The sequence below is a fragment of the Bufo bufo genome, unplaced genomic scaffold (assembly GCF_905171765.1).
Source record: "Bufo bufo unplaced genomic scaffold, aBufBuf1.1, whole genome shotgun sequence".
Classification (NCBI taxonomy): Eukaryota; Metazoa; Chordata; class Amphibia; order Anura; family Bufonidae; genus Bufo; species Bufo bufo.
The window spans coordinates 1-14,391 of record NW_024401161.1 but is presented as its reverse complement, the minus strand read 5'-3'; the positions used below and the strand labels follow the sequence as shown (position 1 = coordinate 14,391).

The 14,391-nt window shown below is 49.9% G+C and overlaps 8 non-coding genes and 1 pseudogene across 8 annotated transcripts; all 9 read left to right on the top strand.

Moving 5' to 3' along the window:
- The first annotated feature begins 536 nt into the window (after window positions 1–536).
- Window positions 537–727, top strand: LOC120984791. Its single transcript, XR_005775388.1, has one exon. It is a non-coding gene; the product is annotated as a U2 spliceosomal RNA (small nuclear RNA).
- A 1,032-nt stretch (window positions 728–1,759) lies between these two features.
- LOC120984787 lies at window positions 1,760–1,950 on the top strand. The gene has a single exon (XR_005775387.1). It is a non-coding gene; the product is annotated as a U2 spliceosomal RNA (small nuclear RNA).
- A 1,031-nt stretch (window positions 1,951–2,981) lies between these two features.
- LOC120984775 lies at window positions 2,982–3,172 on the top strand. Its single transcript, XR_005775382.1, has one exon. It is a non-coding gene; the product is annotated as a U2 spliceosomal RNA (small nuclear RNA).
- Window positions 3,173–4,203: 1,031 nt separating this feature from the next.
- On the top strand, window positions 4,204–4,394 carry LOC120984836. Its single transcript, XR_005775430.1, has one exon. It is a non-coding gene; the product is annotated as a U2 spliceosomal RNA (small nuclear RNA).
- Window positions 4,395–5,425: 1,031 nt separating this feature from the next.
- Window positions 5,426–5,616, top strand: LOC120984823. The gene has a single exon (XR_005775418.1). It is a non-coding gene; the product is annotated as a U2 spliceosomal RNA (small nuclear RNA).
- A 1,030-nt stretch (window positions 5,617–6,646) lies between these two features.
- Window positions 6,647–6,837, top strand: LOC120984812. Its single transcript, XR_005775407.1, has one exon. It is a non-coding gene; the product is annotated as a U2 spliceosomal RNA (small nuclear RNA).
- A 1,030-nt stretch (window positions 6,838–7,867) lies between these two features.
- On the top strand, window positions 7,868–8,058 carry LOC120984800. The gene has a single exon (XR_005775396.1). It is a non-coding gene; the product is annotated as a U2 spliceosomal RNA (small nuclear RNA).
- A 1,030-nt stretch (window positions 8,059–9,088) lies between these two features.
- Window positions 9,089–9,279, top strand: LOC120984769. The gene has a single exon (XR_005775376.1). It is a non-coding gene; the product is annotated as a U2 spliceosomal RNA (small nuclear RNA).
- A 1,031-nt stretch (window positions 9,280–10,310) lies between these two features.
- Window positions 10,311–10,512, top strand: LOC120984786 (annotated as a pseudogene).
- The last annotated feature ends 3,879 nt before the right edge of the window (window positions 10,513–14,391 follow it).

The window sequence follows — 14,391 nt, the reverse complement described above, 5'->3', positions numbered from 1 at the left end:
CTTAGTGGCTAAAAAGTAGCCCAGCACTTCCTATGCAGCTGGACCTACCTTGTCTGTTCAATGGACGGAACACTGCGCGTGTCACAAGAGCCTTGTCAGGTCAAGAGGTCAAAGAGGTCAAGTAAGGTCAGCTATTGGATGACATCACAAGGGCCCTGATGGAACACTCAACAATGGTGCCGTGACATCACAATCAACAATGGTTATCCTTTTTTTTTTTTTTTTTTTTTTCCTTTCACTCACTACTATTCCTATCATGCTTTCTGCTTGGCGTGCTTTGGCACCGCACCAGGAATTTCGTGCGAAGAAAAGGCGTGTCCAAAAGTCGCGTGTGGGCGGAGCTATGCAGATAGCAAACACGAAAAGAAGCATGCTGGTGTGACTTCTGTGCGTAGGACGCGCGTGAACGTTTTCCCCGGTTTGTGAGAGAAAGAAGCCTCCCGGACTGTGTATTGGGCTGGGGACAGTAGTCTATTGCCTTCATTAGTGCTCTGCATTGGGGACCATCGGCCTGTACTGCGAACCCTTTTCAGGTTATCGCTTCTCGGCCTTTTGGCTAAGATCAAGTGTAGTATCTGTTCTTATCAGTTTAATATCTGATACGTCCCCTATCTGGGGACCATATATTAAATGGATTTTTCGAACAGGGAGATGGAAAAAGAGCTTGCTCTGTCCACTCCACGCATTGACCTGGTATTGCAGTACCTCCAGGACCGGTGCACCCCTTCTAATCCAGTATGAAAAAACAGAATGAAATTGAAATGGATTGCAAGCATCATCCTTCCAGCCAAGCAAGTGGAAAGTTGTGTGTGTCGTGCCTCCTTCAGCTTCTCCTCTGTCTGCCCAGTCAGTGCAGTGTTGCTTTTTGCATATAATACCTGCATCTAGTCTGTCAATCTCCTAATTGCATCAGCTGTCGGTTGTTTCCAGCACCAAGCAACCCATTCAGCCCCAGTGTCGTCACACACACCCTGGATCCAATTAAGACTGATGATTGGTTAATTGGCTTATCACCTGAATGAATTGTTTGGACCTCCCCTCCTCCACGTTTGATTTGGGCCTGTTGTGCACACCTCGGAGGGTTGCTGAGTCGTCTCTGGCAGGCAATTGACCCTTTTTTGTATCAAGTTGGCTGGATGTAACCATTTAGCTTTTGCAGTGCTTCAATAAATGAGTAAAGTTTGCCTGTGTCTCCCTCTTGTGGATCTTTTGAACTGGATTACTTAGTGGCTAAAAAGTAGCCCAGCACTTCCTATGCAGCTGGACCTACCTTGTCTGTTCAATGGACGGAACACTGCGCGTGTCACAAGAGCCTTGTCAGGTCAAGAGGTCAAAGAGGTCAAGTAAGGTCAGCTATTGGATGACATCACAAGGGCCCTGATGGAACACTCAACAATGGTGCCGTGACATCACAATCAACAATGGTTATCCTTTTTTTTTTTTTTTTTTTTTTTCCTTTCACTCACTACTATTCCTATCATGCTTTCTGCTTGGCGTGCTTTGGCACCGCACCAGGAATTTCGTGCGAAGAAAAGGCGTGTCCAAAAGTCGCGTGTGGGCGGAGCTATGCAGATAGCAAACACGAAAAGAAGCATGCTGGTGTGACTTCTGTGCGTAGGACGCGCGTGAACGTTTTCCCCGGTTTGTGAGAGAAAGAAGCCTCCCGGACTGTGTATTGGGCTGGGGACAGTAGTCTATTGCCTTCATTAGTGCTCTGCATTGGGGACCATCGGCCTGTACTGCGAACCCTTTTCAGGTTATCGCTTCTCGGCCTTTTGGCTAAGATCAAGTGTAGTATCTGTTCTTATCAGTTTAATATCTGATACGTCCCCTATCTGGGGACCATATATTAAATGGATTTTTCGAACAGGGAGATGGAAAAAGAGCTTGCTCTGTCCACTCCACGCATTGACCTGGTATTGCAGTACCTCCAGGACCGGTGCACCCCTTCTAATCCAGTATGAAAAAACAGAATGAAATTGAAATGGATTGCAAGCATCATCCTTCCAGCCAAGCAAGTGGAAAGTTGTGTGTGTCGTGCCTCCTTCAGCTTCTCCTCTGTCTGCCCAGTCAGTGCAGTGTTGCTTTTTGCATATAATACCTGCATCTAGTCTGTCAATCTCCTAATTGCATCAGCTGTCGGTTGTTTCCAGCACCAAGCAACCCATTCAGCCCCAGTGTCGTCACACACACCCTGGATCCAATTAAGACTGATGATTGGTTAATTGGCTTATCACCTGAATGAATTGTTTGGACCTCCCCTCCTCCACGTTTGATTTGGGCCTGTTGTGCACACCTCGGAGGGTTGCTGAGTCGTCTCTGGCAGGCAATTGACCCTTTTTTGTATCAAGTTGGCTGGATGTAACCATTTAGCTTTTGCAGTGCTTCAATAAATGAGTAAAGTTTGCCTGTGTCTCCCTCTTGTGGATCTTTTGAACTGGATTACTTAGTGGCTAAAAAGTAGCCCAGCACTTCCTATGCAGCTGGACCTACCTTGTCTGTTCAATGGACGGAACACTGCGCGTGTCACAAGAGCCTTGTCAGGTCAAGAGGTCAAAGAGGTCAAGTAAGGTCAGCTATTGGATGACATCACAAGGGCCCTGATGGAACACTCAACAATGGTGCCGTGACATCACAATCAACAATGGTTATCCTTTTTTTTTTTTTTTTTTTTTTCCTTTCACTCACTACTATTCCTATCATGCTTTCTGCTTGGCGTGCTTTGGCACCGCACCAGGAATTTCGTGCGAAGAAAAGGCGTGTCCAAAAGTCGCGTGTGGGCGGAGCTATGCAGATAGCAAACACGAAAAGAAGCATGCTGGTGTGACTTCTGTGCGTAGGACGCGCGTGAACGTTTTCCCCGGTTTGTGAGAGAAAGAAGCCTCCCGGACTGTGTATTGGGCTGGGGACAGTAGTCTATTGCCTTCATTAGTGCTCTGCATTGGGGACCATCGGCCTGTACTGCGAACCCTTTTCAGGTTATCGCTTCTCGGCCTTTTGGCTAAGATCAAGTGTAGTATCTGTTCTTATCAGTTTAATATCTGATACGTCCCCTATCTGGGGACCATATATTAAATGGATTTTTCGAACAGGGAGATGGAAAAAGAGCTTGCTCTGTCCACTCCACGCATTGACCTGGTATTGCAGTACCTCCAGGACCGGTGCACCCCTTCTAATCCAGTATGAAAAAACAGAATGAAATTGAAATGGATTGCAAGCATCATCCTTCCAGCCAAGCAAGTGGAAAGTTGTGTGTGTCGTGCCTCCTTCAGCTTCTCCTCTGTCTGCCCAGTCAGTGCAGTGTTGCTTTTTGCATATAATACCTGCATCTAGTCTGTCAATCTCCTAATTGCATCAGCTGTCGGTTGTTTCCAGCACCAAGCAACCCATTCAGCCCCAGTGTCGTCACACACACCCTGGATCCAATTAAGACTGATGATTGGTTAATTGGCTTATCACCTGAATGAATTGTTTGGACCTCCCCTCCTCCACGTTTGATTTGGGCCTGTTGTGCACACCTCGGAGGGTTGCTGAGTCGTCTCTGGCAGGCAATTGACCCTTTTTTGTATCAAGTTGGCTGGATGTAACCATTTAGCTTTTGCAGTGCTTCAATAAATGAGTAAAGTTTGCCTGTGTCTCCCTCTTGTGGATCTTTTGAACTGGATTACTTAGTGGCTAAAAAGTAGCCCAGCACTTCCTATGCAGCTGGACCTACCTTGTCTGTTCAATGGACGGAACACTGCGCGTGTCACAAGAGCCTTGTCAGGTCAAGAGGTCAAAGAGGTCAAGTAAGGTCAGCTATTGGATGACATCACAAGGGCCCTGATGGAACACTCAACAATGGTGCCGTGACATCACAATCAACAATGGTTATCCTTTTTTTTTTTTTTTTTTTTTTCCTTTCACTCACTACTATTCCTATCATGCTTTCTGCTTGGCGTGCTTTGGCACCGCACCAGGAATTTCGTGCGAAGAAAAGGCGTGTCCAAAAGTCGCGTGTGGGCGGAGCTATGCAGATAGCAAACACGAAAAGAAGCATGCTGGTGTGACTTCTGTGCGTAGGACGCGCGTGAACGTTTTCCCCGGTTTGTGAGAGAAAGAAGCCTCCCGGACTGTGTATTGGGCTGGGGACAGTAGTCTATTGCCTTCATTAGTGCTCTGCATTGGGGACCATCGGCCTGTACTGCGAACCCTTTTCAGGTTATCGCTTCTCGGCCTTTTGGCTAAGATCAAGTGTAGTATCTGTTCTTATCAGTTTAATATCTGATACGTCCCCTATCTGGGGACCATATATTAAATGGATTTTTCGAACAGGGAGATGGAAAAAGAGCTTGCTCTGTCCACTCCACGCATTGACCTGGTATTGCAGTACCTCCAGGACCGGTGCACCCCTTCTAATCCAGTATGAAAAAACAGAATGAAATTGAAATGGATTGCAAGCATCATCCTTCCAGCCAAGCAAGTGGAAAGTTGTGTGTGTCGTGCCTCCTTCAGCTTCTCCTCTGTCTGCCCAGTCAGTGCAGTGTTGCTTTTTGCATATAATACCTGCATCTAGTCTGTCAATCTCCTAATTGCATCAGCTGTCGGTTGTTTCCAGCACCAAGCAACCCATTCAGCCCCAGTGTCGTCACACACACCCTGGATCCAATTAAGACTGATGATTGGTTAATTGGCTTATCACCTGAATGAATTGTTTGGACCTCCCCTCCTCCACGTTTGATTTGGGCCTGTTGTGCACACCTCGGAGGGTTGCTGAGTCGTCTCTGGCAGGCAATTGACCCTTTTTTGTATCAAGTTGGCTGGATGTAACCATTTAGCTTTTGCAGTGCTTCAATAAATGAGTAAAGTTTGCCTGTGTCTCCCTCTTGTGGATCTTTTGAACTGGATTACTTAGTGGCTAAAAAGTAGCCCAGCACTTCCTATGCAGCTGGACCTACCTTGTCTGTTCAATGGACGGAACACTGCGCGTGTCACAAGAGCCTTGTCAGGTCAAGAGGTCAAAGAGGTCAAGTAAGGTCAGCTATTGGATGACATCACAAGGGCCCTGATGGAACACTCAACAATGGTGCCGTGACATCACAATCAACAATGGTTATCCTTTTTTTTTTTTTTTTTTTTTTCCTTTCACTCACTACTATTCCTATCATTCTTTCTGCTTGGCGTGCTTTGGCACCGCACCAGGAATTTCGTGCGAAGAAAAGGCGTGTCCAAAAGTCGCGTGTGGGCGGAGCTATGCAGATAGCAAACACGAAAAGAAGCATGCTGGTGTGACTTCTGTGCGTAGGACGCGCGTGAACGTTTTCCCCGGTTTGTGAGAGAAAGAAGCCTCCCGGACTGTGTATTGGGCTGGGGACAGTAGTCTATTGCCTTCATTAGTGCTCTGCATTGGGGACCATCGGCCTGTACTGCGAACCCTTTTCAGGTTATCGCTTCTCGGCCTTTTGGCTAAGATCAAGTGTAGTATCTGTTCTTATCAGTTTAATATCTGATACGTCCCCTATCTGGGGACCATATATTAAATGGATTTTTCGAACAGGGAGATGGAAAAAGAGCTTGCTCTGTCCACTCCACGCATTGACCTGGTATTGCAGTACCTCCAGGACCGGTGCACCCCTTCTAATCCAGTATGAAAAAACAGAATGAAATTGAAATGGATTGCAAGCATCATCCTTCCAGCCAAGCAAGTGGAAAGTTGTGTGTGTCGTGCCTCCTTCAGCTTCTCCTCTGTCTGCCCAGTCAGTGCAGTGTTGCTTTTTGCATATAATACCTGCATCTAGTCTGTCAATCTCCTAATTGCATCAGCTGTCGGTTGTTTCCAGCACCAAGCAACCCATTCAGCCCCAGTGTCGTCACACACACCCTGGATCCAATTAAGACTGATGATTGGTTAATTGGCTTATCACCTGAATGAATTGTTTGGACCTCCCCTCCTCCACGTTTGATTTGGGCCTGTTGTGCACACCTCGGAGGGTTGCTGAGTCGTCTCTGGCAGGCAATTGACCCTTTTTTGTATCAAGTTGGCTGGATGTAACCATTTAGCTTTTGCAGTGCTTCAATAAATGAGTAAAGTTTGCCTGTGTCTCCCTCTTGTGGATCTTTTGAACTGGATTACTTAGTGGCTAAAAAGTAGCCCAGCACTTCCTATGCAGCTGGACCTACCTTGTCTGTTCAATGGACGGAACACTGCGCGTGTCACAAGAGCCTTGTCAGGTCAAGAGGTCAAAGAGGTCAAGTAAGGTCAGCTATTGGATGACATCACAAGGGCCCTGATGGAACACTCAACAATGGTGCCGTGACATCACAATCAACAATGGTTATCCTTTTTTTTTTTTTTTTTTTTTCCTTTCACTCACTACTATTCCTATCATGCTTTCTGCTTGGCGTGCTTTGGCACCGCACCAGGAATTTCGTGCGAAGAAAAGGCGTGTCCAAAAGTCGCGTGTGGGCGGAGCTATGCAGATAGCAAACACGAAAAGAAGCATGCTGGTGTGACTTCTGTGCGTAGGACGCGCGTGAACGTTTTCCCCGGTTTGTGAGAGAAAGAAGCCTCCCGGACTGTGTATTGGGCTGGGGACAGTAGTCTATTGCCTTCATTAGTGCTCTGCATTGGGGACCATCGGCCTGTACTGCGAACCCTTTTCAGGTTATCGCTTCTCGGCCTTTTGGCTAAGATCAAGTGTAGTATCTGTTCTTATCAGTTTAATATCTGATACGTCCCCTATCTGGGGACCATATATTAAATGGATTTTTCGAACAGGGAGATGGAAAAAGAGCTTGCTCTGTCCACTCCACGCATTGACCTGGTATTGCAGTACCTCCAGGACCGGTGCACCCCTTCTAATCCAGTATGAAAAAACAGAATGAAATTGAAATGGATTGCAAGCATCATCCTTCCAGCCAAGCAAGTGGAAAGTTGTGTGTGTCGTGCCTCCTTCAGCTTCTCCTCTGTCTGCCCAGTCAGTGCAGTGTTGCTTTTTGCATATAATACCTGCATCTAGTCTGTCAATCTCCTAATTGCATCAGCTGTCGGTTGTTTCCAGCACCAAGCAACCCATTCAGCCCCAGTGTCGTCACACACACCCTGGATCCAATTAAGACTGATGATTGGTTAATTGGCTTATCACCTGAATGAATTGTTTGGACCTCCCCTCCTCCACGTTTGATTTGGGCCTGTTGTGCACACCTCGGAGGGTTGCTGAGTCGTCTCTGGCAGGCAATTGACCCTTTTTTGTATCAAGTTGGCTGGATGTAACCATTTAGCTTTTGCAGTGCTTCAATAAATGAGTAAAGTTTGCCTGTGTCTCCCTCTTGTGGATCTTTTGAACTGGATTACTTAGTGGCTAAAAAGTAGCCCAGCACTTCCTATGCAGCTGGACCTACCTTGTCTGTTCAATGGACGGAACACTGCGCGTGTCACAAGAGCCTTGTCAGGTCAAGAGGTCAAAGAGGTCAAGTAAGGTCAGCTATTGGATGACATCACAAGGGCCCTGATGGAACACTCAACAATGGTGCCGTGACATCACAATCAACAATGGTTATCCTTTTTTTTTTTTTTTTTTTTTCCTTTCACTCACTACTATTCCTATCATGCTTTCTGCTTGGCGTGCTTTGGCACCGCACCAGGAATTTCGTGCGAAGAAAAGGCGTGTCCAAAAGTCGCGTGTGGGCGGAGCTATGCAGATAGCAAACACGAAAAGAAGCATGCTGGTGTGACTTCTGTGCGTAGGACGCGCGTGAACGTTTTCCCCGGTTTGTGAGAGAAAGAAGCCTCCCGGACTGTGTATTGGGCTGGGGACAGTAGTCTATTGCCTTCATTAGTGCTCTGCATTGGGGACCATCGGCCTGTACTGCGAACCCTTTTCAGGTTATCGCTTCTCGGCCTTTTGGCTAAGATCAAGTGTAGTATCTGTTCTTATCAGTTTAATATCTGATACGTCCCCTATCTGGGGACCATATATTAAATGGATTTTTCGAACAGGGAGATGGAAAAAGAGCTTGCTCTGTCCACTCCACGCATTGACCTGGTATTGCAGTACCTCCAGGACCGGTGCACCCCTTCTAATCCAGTATGAAAAAACAGAATGAAATTGAAATGGATTGCAAGCATCATCCTTCCAGCCAAGCAAGTGGAAAGTTGTGTGTGTCGTGCCTCCTTCAGCTTCTCCTCTGTCTGCCCAGTCAGTGCAGTGTTGCTTTTTGCATATAATACCTGCATCTAGTCTGTCAATCTCCTAATTGCATCAGCTGTCGGTTGTTTCCAGCACCAAGCAACCCATTCAGCCCCAGTGTCGTCACACACACCCTGGATCCAATTAAGACTGATGATTGGTTAATTGGCTTATCACCTGAATGAATTGTTTGGACCTCCCCTCCTCCACGTTTGATTTGGGCCTGTTGTGCACACCTCGGAGGGTTGCTGAGTCGTCTCTGGCAGGCAATTGACCCTTTTTTGTATCAAGTTGGCTGGATGTAACCATTTAGCTTTTGCAGTGCTTCAATAAATGAGTAAAGTTTGCCTGTGTCTCCCTCTTGTGGATCTTTTGAACTGGATTACTTAGTGGCTAAAAAGTAGCCCAGCACTTCCTATGCAGCTGGACCTACCTTGTCTGTTCAATGGACGGAACACTGCGCGTGTCACAAGAGCCTTGTCAGGTCAAGAGGTCAAAGAGGTCAAGTAAGGTCAGCTATTGGATGACATCACAAGGGCCCTGATGGAACACTCAACAATGGTGCCGTGACATCACAATCAACAATGGTTATCCTTTTTTTTTTTTTTTTTTTTTCCTTTCACTCACTACTATTCCTATCATGCTTTCTGCTTGGCGTGCTTTGGCACCGCACCAGGAATTTCGTGCGAAGAAAAGGCGTGTCCAAAAGTCGCGTGTGGGCGGAGCTATGCAGATAGCAAACACGAAAAGAAGCATGCTGGTGTGACTTCTGTGCGTAGGACGCGCGTGAACGTTTTCCCCGGTTTGTGAGAGAAAGAAGCCTCCCGGACTGTGTATTGGGCTGGGGACAGTAGTCTATTGCCTTCATTAGTGCTCTGCATTGGGGACCATCGGCCTGTACTGCGAACCCTTTTCAGGTTATCGCTTCTCGGCCTTTTGGCTAAGATCAAGTGTAGTATCTGTTCTTATCAGTTTAATATCTGATACGTCCCCTATCTGGGGACCATATATTAAATGGATTTTTCGAACAGGGAGATGGAAAAAGAGCTTGCTCTGTCCACTCCACGCATTGACCTGGTATTGCAGTACCTCCAGGACCGGTGCACCCCTTCTAATCCAGTATGAAAAAACAGAATGAAATTGAAATGGATTGCAAGCATCATCCTTCCAGCCAAGCAAGTGGAAAGTTGTGTGTGTCGTGCCTCCTTCAGCTTCTCCTCTGTCTGCCCAGTCAGTGCAGTGTTGCTTTTTGCATATAATACCTGCATCTAGTCTGTCAATCTCCTAATTGCATCAGCTGTCGGTTGTTTCCAGCACCAAGCAACCCATTCAGCCCCAGTGTCGTCACACACACCCTGGATCCAATTAAGACTGATGATTGGTTAATTGGCTTATCACCTGAATGAATTGTTTGGACCTCCCCTCCTCCACGTTTGATTTGGGCCTGTTGTGCACACCTCGGAGGGTTGCTGAGTCGTCTCTGGCAGGCAATTGACCCTTTTTTGTATCAAGTTGGCTGGATGTAACCATTTAGCTTTTGCAGTGCTTCAATAAATGAGTAAAGTTTGCCTGTGTCTCCCTCTTGTGGATCTTTTGAACTGGATTACTTAGTGGCTAAAAAGTAGCCCAGCACTTCCTATGCAGCTGGACCTACCTTGTCTGTTCAATGGACGGAACACTGCGCGTGTCACAAGAGCCTTGTCAGGTCAAGAGGTCAAAGAGGTCAAGTAAGGTCAGCTATTGGATGACATCACAAGGGCCCTGATGGAACACTCAACAATGGTGCCGTGACATCACAATCAACAATGGTTATCCTTTTTTTTTTTTTTTTTTTTTTCCTTTCACTCACTACTATTCCTATCATGCTTTCTGCTTGGCGTGCTTTGGCACCGCACCAGGAATTTCGTGCGAAGAAAAGGCGTGTCCAAAAGTCGCGTGTGGGCGGAGCTATGCAGATAGCAAACACGAAAAGAAGCATGCTGGTGTGACTTCTGTGCGTAGGACGCGCGTGAACGTTTTCCCCGGTTTGTGAGAGAAAGAAGCCTCCCGGACTGTGTATTGGGCTGGGGACAGTAGTCTATTGCCTTCATTAGTGCTCTGCATTGGGGACCATCGGCCTGTACTGCGAACCCTTTTCAGGTTATCGCTTCTCGGCCTTTTGGCTAAGATCAAGTGTAGTATCTGTTCTTATCAGTCTGCCTTTTCTTGCCGGCCCAGGTCCTTGTGGGTACCCCCTGCACTCTGCCTTTGAGCATCGTTGATTAAATTCAGCTTCAGCTCACTGCTGCTATTGGGTGTAGGGCTATTCCCCAGGGAACAAGAGTGCTCTGGTCTCCGACCTCCTCTTGGCCTGTGGCTTAATAGTCTTGGTGTACGACGTTAGACAGTGCTTACTTGGATCTAGACAGCCCCGAACACGACAGCTGGAAGAACTTCTCCGACTGCGATCCAGGAGAAGACTCTGCGAGGACTCGACGAGGAACCCCGACGACGAGGACTGAAGACTCCGGCCTGAAGACTCCGGCCTCGGGGGACCTCGACGAGGAAAGAAGCTCGGCGAAGCTCTCCCCGGAAGAAGCTCCGCCCAGCAAGAAGGAAGCCGCAAAGCTCCGCCCCCTGCGGCAAAAGGACGCTTTGCGAAGACACCACAGGAAGAGGGCTAGAAGGAAGTAGCCATGGCCACAACCTCCAAGCCCCCCAAGACCAAGAAGGATGCTGCAGGACCGGCTAAGAAGACCCAAGCCACCAAGCCTCCTGGGCCCTCTGGGGCCGGACCAGACGCCTCTACCCGGCAGAAAGGCGGCGGAAAGCCCGGCCAGGTCGCCCCTTCACTGGAGCCCTGGATGCGGCAGACCGTCGCCATGAAGCTGAAGGAGGTGGATGGAAAGTCCCCGGAGATGACCGAGGAAATCTTCTGCCAGAAGATGCTGGTGGACCAGGGATTTTCAAAGCCAGAGACCCTCAGCGTCCAAGCCTTCATGACCGGGATCTTCTACGTGACCTTCGCGTCAATCAACATCTGTAGAAGATATTGGGAGAAGGTGAAATCGGCGGCATCGGACTCCACATTTTCTCACTTTGTCGGGAATTGCCCCATTCAGAGGGAGGAAAGAAGGATTACGGTGTCTATGAGGAACCCACACACCCCCGGTAAAGACATCACCACTTTCCTGAATCGATTCTGCACAGTGGTGAGGGAACCCACCCACATCCTGAACGGACTCGGCTTCTGGACCGGAAAGTGGTCAGCGGTCGTGAAACTGAACAAGGACGCGACTGCAGAAGACGGCCTCCAGCACCTGCCCCAGTCTTTTTCCCTCGGAAACTCCCACGGCCTCATCTACTACCCGGACATGCCACAATTCTGCAGGAAATGTGGACAGAAGGGCCACGAGTTGAGGAACTGCAAGGAGGATCCCTGCCGAATCTGCCGGGTCACAGGTCACGAGACCAAAGACTGTCCAAAGAAGGTGGCGTGCAACCTGTGCGGGCTGGCCTCCCACGTCTACAAGGACTGCCCAAAGAGGGACCGCACCTGGGCTTCAGTCGCAGCCAGGGCCCCGGCCGCCCGGAACCCCCCACAAGCCGCGGCCCAGGCGGCAACACAGCCCAAAGAGAAGCCATCTAAGAAAGAAGGTAAGCGGACATCTCCCCCTGCCCATGCTCCCGCCCCCTCCTCCTCCTGCCCAACCGCCCGCCCTGTCGCCACCACCACTGAGGTTATCCACATCCAACCCCCCACCACCTCAGTGGCCCCCTCCCGTGCCCCCAGCCCAACCCGCCCCGCCGCCACCACTACAGCAGAACTAACCTCTCCTCCAGCTGCTGTAGCCCTCTCTATGGAGGAATTTCCCCCTCTTGTCTCCCCAGATGTCAGTCAGAGGAAAGGAAAGAGAAAGGGTAGGGACAGCCCCACGGCTGACCAATCCAAAAAGAAGATGCTCGAGGTAGAGGACGTGGCCTCAACCAACAAAGAAGAAGAAACAGAACAGCAGATGGAAGAACCGGTGGCCACCAACGAGGACCCCCAACAGCAACCCCTCCACATCCCCAGTAGCCTCGACGAGACCGAAGTGGAGGAGATGGTGGCCAACGGGGCAACCGCCGACCCGATGCGGCTACAGATAACTCTGGAAGAGATCGAAGCCGCCTTTGCGCTATTACAGGGGCAACCCCCAGACAGCGGACAAGAAGAAGTAGAGGAACCGCCGGACGACCGGAGTGGTAACTAAGCTGTATCGTTCTCTGCTAACCCTTTTCTTTCTCTTACATGATGGCTAACTTTAACCTTTTTTCCATCAATGTTAGGAGCATTAGAGATCGGACTAGACGTCAGACGATACTAACCTTTCTTACTTCTCAGGTTGCCGACGTTTACATGTTGCAGGAATGTGCTTTGCCCCCCTCTAGGTCCTACAACCACCTGGCCAGGCAGTGGTCCCATGGCCCCTCCTACTGGTCCGGTGGTGGCAGCTGCAAGTCGGCCGGGGTTGCCATCCTCCTCAGGGGAAACGCGTTCACGCTTGACTCCGTCCAGGAGCTCGTCTGCGGCAGGCTTCTTGTCGTAGACGGCTCCTGGGCGGGAGAGCCGGTTAGGCTCATCAGCGTGTACGCCTCCCCTGACAAGGGTGAGCGACTGGAGTTATTCCAGGCCCTACGACCGCAGCTTGCTACCACCAGGGCCGTAGTGATGGCCGGGGACTTCAACTGCCCGATAGAGGAGGACGGACGCAGCTCCGGGACCTCAAGCAAGCTAGACGTCACTTCCAAACTGCTTATCGAGATGGTGACCGAGGCGTCCTTGCAGGATGTTGTGGGATCCATGGGGAACGGCTCCATTAATTATACGTGGTGCCGGCCCGATGGCTCACTCCGTTCTCGGATCGACTTCGTGTTTGCCTCTCGGGCAGTCAGGCAGTGTAGGCACTCTATGGTCCCCTGCTTCTTCTCCGACCACAGGGCCATTCAGGTCCAGTGCACCCTAGGCACCGGGTTCCCCCCGGGCCGTGGGTCCTGGAAGCTGAACTGCGCTCTGCTGAGTCGGGGAGATGTGCTGGCGGAGCTTAGGGATACCTACATATCCTGGCGGAACGACAAATGCTTCTTTAAATGTACTAGTGACTGGTGGGAGTATGTTAAAGTCCAGTTTCGTTGTTTCTTTCAGGCCAAGCAACAACATCAGGCGTGTGAGAAAAAGAAGGCCTTCAGAGCACTGCAACGTGAGTTGCGGTCCCTGCAAGATCTTCACCGGTGCGGCTGGGACGTAGGGGAGGACCTGGATAAGACCAAAAAGAGCCTGAAAAGGCACTTTGAGGAGGAATCCAGACGAATCGTCTTCCGTTCCAAAGTGGAAAACCTGGATAAGGATGAGAAGTGTAACTCGTTCTTTTTCAGGAAACTCCATGCCGGCCACACGCCCCTGAACGAACTCCGAGACAAAGACGGCAACATGCGCTCGGGGAAGGAGGAAGTAATGGGAGTCGTCACAGACTTCTACAGCGACCTCTACTCCCTGAGGAACACCGACCAGAAGGCCGCCGATAAATTCCTGTCAGGTATCACTAACCACCTTGATCCTGCAGGTACGGAGGCCATGGATGACCCTCTGACGGTGGGGGAGGTGCTCTCTGCCGCTAGATCCTTTAGGCCCGGCAGGACCCCGGGCAGTGACGGCCTCCCAGCAGAGCTCTATGTAGCGCTGGGGGACCTGATCTGTCCGGACCTGTTGGAACTCTATGGGGAGATGGTGGTGGAGGGTACAATGCCCCCATCCTTGAGGGAAGGAATGATCACGATCCTGTATAAGCGGAAGGGGGAGAGATGTGACCTGAAAAACTGGCGTCCCATCTCTCTCCTGAACGTGGACTACAAGATCCTCGCCAAGGTACTGGCAAATCGGCTGAAGGTCGTCATCGGCGGAATCGTCCACCCGGACCAGACCTGCGGCATTCCAGGCCGCAGGATCGCAGACAGCCTCGCCCTTGTGAGAGACACGGTGCACTACATCCAGGACCGCCGTGTTCATGCCGCCCTGGTCAGCCTGGACCAGGAGAAGGCATTCGACCGGGTCTCTCACGAATTTATGGGCAAGGCGCTGCGCAGGCTAGGTCTGGGCAGGAGGTTCTGTTCTTTTGTTGACCTGATGTACTTTGACATTTGCAGCACGGTGTTGGTGAACGGCTGGAAGACCGACCCCTTCCCTGTCCTCTCCGGGGTCAGGCAA